The sequence below is a fragment of the Cucurbita pepo genome, chromosome 6 (genome assembly GCF_057944985.1).
Source record: "Cucurbita pepo subsp. pepo isolate OVF chromosome 6, ASM5794498v1, whole genome shotgun sequence".
Taxonomy (NCBI): Eukaryota; Viridiplantae; Streptophyta; class Magnoliopsida; order Cucurbitales; family Cucurbitaceae; genus Cucurbita; species Cucurbita pepo.
In genome coordinates this window covers 13,185,221-13,191,220 of record NC_141803.1, presented here as the reverse complement: position 1 = coordinate 13,191,220, position 6,000 = coordinate 13,185,221, and the positions used below count along the sequence as shown (strand labels likewise).

Genomic DNA, 6,000 nt, shown 5'->3' with positions numbered 1-6,000 from the left:
TCAAAACGTCCATCTCGTTTCGTTGGGAGCTACAATTTCTTAACTCGGTTTAACATAAGTCGAGAAATTGAACCTTATGCTGACCTTAATATCCTTAAACAATGTCCATTTAAGCTTTAGGATAGTCGAGATGGCAAAAATTTGGCAAAATACACCATAACGAGCCGAGGAGTTGGATTCTGAGTTGCGAAGCCATGCCTAGCCAACTGAGCCGCGTAAGCCGAAGAAGTTTCTGGCTGTAGCTGTGACGCGTGGTGCAGTGAGACTCAAACGCGTATTTTTCGTCGATCGAGTTTTGTTTTTTTCGCCATTACAGAGTTTGTTTGTGTTTCATTTTCAGAATGGCGTATAAATTTCAAATTTATTTTATTTTCGTGCTTGAAATGTTTCTATAAAATGTAGACTTTTGACAATGAGGTTGAGGTCAATATTTTTTTTTTCTTCAATAGCATCTTTAATATTTTCTCCCTGGACTCATTTTTATATTAAATGTTTCCCTGTATTTAAGAACTTAAATGATTAACAAACACTTTATTAGAGTAGTACCACAGCAAGCACAGCACACTACTACTTGTGTAGAAAAGAAAAGATTTGATGTGATGTAAGACGACGATGATAGATTTATCTAAGAACTCCATGGATGAATGAGCTCGAATACCTTTGTTCGACTATTATATAAAGAAAAATCCTTCTCATCAGCAGCCCAAATGCAATGCGAATAGTTGCATCGGTCTTGAAGCCAAATGTCATTCTCTGGCCAAAAAACCTCGAACGAAAGCTTCCCATAATTGCTGCTAAAGTTACACCAGAACAATGTTGTCTGCAACAAATTCTCTTTGAATTCCCAGCTGTATTCCTGTTTGAACGGAAGAATATGCTCCCCTGGATCAGCAAGTTATGTCAGGGCACAAATTCAAATGAAAAAATGAAAAGAATAAAAAATAAACATGTTTCTCGATTTTTTTTTTTGGACATATTTTATGCTATGGTTTGAACCCAAAAGAACTTGTAATTGAACCCTAAAGATAAAAAATAAGAAAAAATTGTGACTATAATTTTTCAATAATCAATTTCATATTTTTTATTTTTTTCATAAATTGAGATAAGAAAATGAACATTGATCTAGAATTTTTTTATGCTGATATTATATTTGTTAGATTAGTTTGAAATTCCACCCCAGCCCTTAAATAAAAATAAAAATAAAAAACTATCAAATCCATAAATTTAGATATACGAAAAATAATATGGTCTAGTTGAATAATTTTTCACCGTGCAACACCCTTATTTACCTAAATCATCGTTTTTTGATTTGCAATGGGCCAGTAAAGGTACGTCTTGATAATTAAGAATCGTCACTTTCCAATGAGAATGTGGATATTGGTTTGCAAAACAAGTGAAAATGTTAGTAGTTGATGCAAAAGTAAACAACAAAATCATACAGAGATTATTCATAGCCTTCATTTTTTATTACTTAGAACTTGTTTGTGTTTCATTTGGATCCTTTTCAACTATATATATACATATGATCATTGCACTAAACCAAAGATACATTTTTAACGACTTTTAAAGATAGATTTTTATGTAAAATGCTAGTAAAAGAAAACGAAAAAAATTGAAACTATATTCAGCGTGTTTGTTTGTTAGGTTAGGCTTTATTTAGCAAAGAATCACACACATCCCCAAACTTAGATTACCCTTGTTTTTCTCTCCCAACGCCAATCACATACTTTGCCTAACTCCATTGGGATGTCTCTTCTCAAGTTCTTCTCTATTTTAGTGCTCCAAGTTTTTTGAATAAAATCGAGACGTGTATATTCATTTTGAAGTCAGTATTTTATTTTTAGATATCAACTTGGATATTTTATTGCCATACGGGCACAATTTTGTTAAAAGTCTCTCTATAATTGTTATGTGAGTTGCTTTTATTAGATAAGTATTGTAGTAAGCACATAACTTCTAAAGAAAGGAAACGATTTCATGTGAAGTGGAGAAAACGTTATGGTTTATTCTAAGAACTCCCTCTGTGAATGAGATAAATTTGTTTTACTATTAAAAGAGAAAAACTGTAACGTCCCTAATTTTCTTTAACCTAGCCAGCGACGTTACGTTGCATTCATAAGACGAAAATGCGGAATCTCATATAAAACAACCTTAAGAACAATGACATGGCTTTTATAAGCGGGTTCATAACACCAAGGATCAGTCTAACTCGGGAATCAACAATCAGCTAACTAGGGAAAACAAATGCAATTATTTATTACTCAAAAGGAAATCTCGAACAGAGCATCTACTGTCCTACAAGCCCTCCATTTAACTTCGATGGCCTTCACAGCGTTCACCTTCAACCATACAGGAGAGCCTCGCCTTTACCTGAAAATGTAGGTAGCACCTAGCTTCCCTGGTAGAGGCTGAGTCATTAGCTCGTTGATTACCGGATAGGTTTCGTATGACGATTTGTAATGCGTCCACCAAGCGTTGTCGAGTCTTGGGAGGGCTGAGGCGTCGCTGGTGGCGGGAACAGCATGGCTATATCAGGTTCTTCCCCGGAGTCCTCGCGGTCTAGACCTCGTCCTGTTCCGCCTCTCCCTCTGCCCCTAAGTGTTGGTCGAACCCTAATACCCCCTCCTCGTGTTCTAGGTGGCATATCTAAACATAGCAGTAGCTACTGAGTCACATAGTAAGCTAGCAGATTCTTTGATACAATCACGCCGGCCGCACATGCATACAGACATACGTTAATCGTAGCCACCAGATATATCATATTACAACCAATGTTGTCACATCATGGAACATACTAACATTTAAACACATAAGTCGTGGTGGTCTGTTAGGCTTCTAGGTGAAGGTTATGTCTAAAACTAACTATCTCCAACCATAATACCCTAGTCTTAACATAATATGTAAATCTTTGAAATTAACATGGTATGCACACAATTATTAACCTTGTTAACCAACATTCGTTAACCACTAGGACACTCCACTATAGCCTAGCAGTTGCACTCCCCTCAGTATAGATATATTTCTATCCATTTGATATAACCATGATTAGTAAGTCGATCATTCACAGGTTGTTCGTAACTAGAGCTAGGTCAATTTTCCGTTTTACCCCTGAAGTTACTTCTTGTTCCTTATGTCTCACTGATCCTCTAATGAACAATTGGTTTGTGGTCCAACCAGTAAACCGAATCCCTCTCAGGCCAATGAGAGGGTGGGAGCCCCTTGTTCAAGACTTGGAGTAAGTGCTTAAGGGAACTACCTCTCTTCTATCCCTAAAAGTGGGTTGTTGTGAATTCCTTCTTACACCCTGTGTCCCCAGCTATTCACCCAGTCTTACCCCTGAAATAGGAGGCTTATTGAGTCGGCGAACTCGGACCACTCTCACCCATGCAAATCTAAGGATAATTTCGAATAAACAGGAGTTCATAGCTACCTCAGGATTAAGATCGAGTTACCTAGGTCATCGAATGAAAAAATCAGTCTCAACAGTGAACGGCATTATAAAGTGAGAGTGGTTTTCTTCATGGTCCGATCTTTTGCCATAGTCATTGCATAGGACACCCCCACCCATATGTCTCCACATGTTTAATTTAGTGATCACATTGTTTATATCATATACAAAAGTGGGCCGCATCCATAGTGTCCCAGGAATAAGCACTCCAACACATTACCCTTTTTATAGCTTTTGAAGATAACATTTTCTAAAACATGCTATAAAAAAAAATGAGAAAAAAAAGGTGGACACAAAATTAAAAAAAAAAAAAGCGGACACAAAACAAAATACAAAAGAGCTAGATATATATATTTTTAAATAGTAAGGTCTTTATTTACTCTTTTTCTTCCTTCCTTCGTTTTGCCCTAATTTATGGGTGGAGGCTAGATTTTTTCTCTCTCTCAATTTCCTCTCTACCCCTTGTGCTCCATTTTACCATAATCTACGGATTTGGAGTTATAACCCATGTATTTCATCTTTTTCTTCCTTTTGTATTCCATTTTTGTCGGGCATCCTGGATGACTCGTCTTTTCTCTATCCTCATGCCAACGTTGCTGATATGGGCCAAATGAAAAAGCTCTTAATCAAGGTTAGCATTCACATGTGTGTTTAATCTATTGAGTATAGTTCAATATTTGTGCCCTGAAGGAAGAGTATACAATACCCTACATTTTAAAACAAGAATGAGCAGAGTGGATTTGCATCCAGGATTCTCATTTCTTAAACATTTGGATTGATATTTCTTCTTTTTTGTTCTAGGGTTTAGGGTTTTTCTATGTTTTGATGTTTGGTTCTCTCTGTTTAGGCCCCTTCATTTTCTCAATTAATTTGGATATTCAGCTTTGGAGATGATGCTTTTGATTTCTAGCATTTTGATTAATTTAAGAGATTTAGTTAGATTCAGGGGTGTAATTCTCATAGAATTTTGTTGTTGTTTATTTTCCTTATAGAATTTGTTTCACTCATGGCACCAACTTGGGGAGCTAAGGCTATGTTTCAACTTTGTGAGTTATACTTTAGTAAATCTTCCAATTTTGTGGGCATGGTTTTTCCCAGGTTTGTTTCAAATATACCACCATATCATCCTTACTAATTGAAGTTCTAAAGCTATATTTTTGACAAATTTAAACACTTTGTTTTCCTTAATTGGTCTAATTTGTCCTCTTTCTCGCTTTCATTTTCTGCTACTTGAGTGATGCTGTAATATTATGGAAGAACAAGAGGATGAACTTAAACTATTGAATGCACTACTTCCTCCAATCAGAGGACCAAATTAAAGTTGTATTATTTCTCACTGAACCATTTCATTTTAAAAGACTTCATTATTTAGTTATATCAATTATTTATTCATACCCCTTGCTTTCCAATACCAATGTCACTTGGATCTTCAGGCGAATCAACCTTTTATTTAATTTGCGTATTTTGCTCCCCCATCATCTGGTGTAGAATTTCTTCGATGTTTGAATCTGGTAAGACTTTCATCTGTTGTAGAATTTCTTAGATGTTGTGGTAGACCTTTGAGCATGGATTTCTGCATAATTAGCTTCAACTTATGGTAGCTAACATGTCCAATCTTGCATGCCATAGATCTGTCGTCTTATTCTTTTGGGTCTTGTCAATATAGGCAGACTCTGCAAATAGGACGTAAACAGACTCCACTCTTCGTTCCTTTATTGTCAGCTTTCCTATTATCTTAACAACTTGATAGACTTTTACATCTTTTTGCCCAAACAAGACGTAGTTTCCTAATGTTGTTAGTTGTGGCACTGACAACAAGCTCTTCTTTATATCCGGTACATGATAAACATTATATAGTGACACTATATTAGATTTTTTGCCAGACATGATTGTCATAATTTGCTCTGCGTATCATATGGCTTCCTTTGTACTCTTTCTTGTCTTGCAATTTACTCTGATCGCCAGTTATATGGTTTGAGCATCCTGAATCAACGATCAAGTCATTCTCATAATTTATATGATCTCCCATCGTCGCCATGAGTGCTAGCTCGTCTTCTTCTATGGCATATAGTACCTCTGCATCCCATTTCTCCTCCATCTCCATGTTGGAGGATGCCACATTGCTTTCGACAGATTTTTCTTGGACCAACAATCTCTAGACATGTGGCCCTTCTTCCTTCAATTATAGCAATTAGCTTCAAATCTCTTTCCTTGAGAACTCCTGTTGTCATTCTTCTGAGCTCTCTCAGGTTGTGCAGTTCCTTGATGACTCCTTCTTTTGTCACCGTTTTTGTATCCACGTTTGGAAGATGGCTTATCGTTGCCCCGACTTTCACTCGTGTAGAGTGCTTCTTCTTCATCCTTTAATGTGATGCCTCCCATTTGTTTAGCCATGGCTTCTTGGCTGGCTAACAATTTTTCAAACTCTACAAGTGTTGATTGAGTGGGCCATCCTTGTACAGCAATAATGAAGCTTATATAGTATGGTCGCAATTTGTGGATAATGATTCTCTTTATTCGATCTTCTCCAATTGTAGACTTCGATTCTAGTT

At 36.5% G+C, this 6,000-nt stretch overlaps 1 long non-coding RNA gene across 1 annotated transcript; it reads left to right on the top strand.

The window, feature by feature from the left end:
• Window positions 1-3,874: 3,874 nt before the first annotated feature.
• On the top strand, window positions 3,875-5,952 carry LOC111779901 (uncharacterized). The gene is made up of 2 exons (XR_015421548.1): window positions 3,875-4,079; window positions 4,441-5,952. It is a non-coding gene; the product is annotated as an uncharacterized LOC111779901 (long non-coding RNA).
• Window positions 5,953-6,000: the final 48 nt, after the last annotated feature.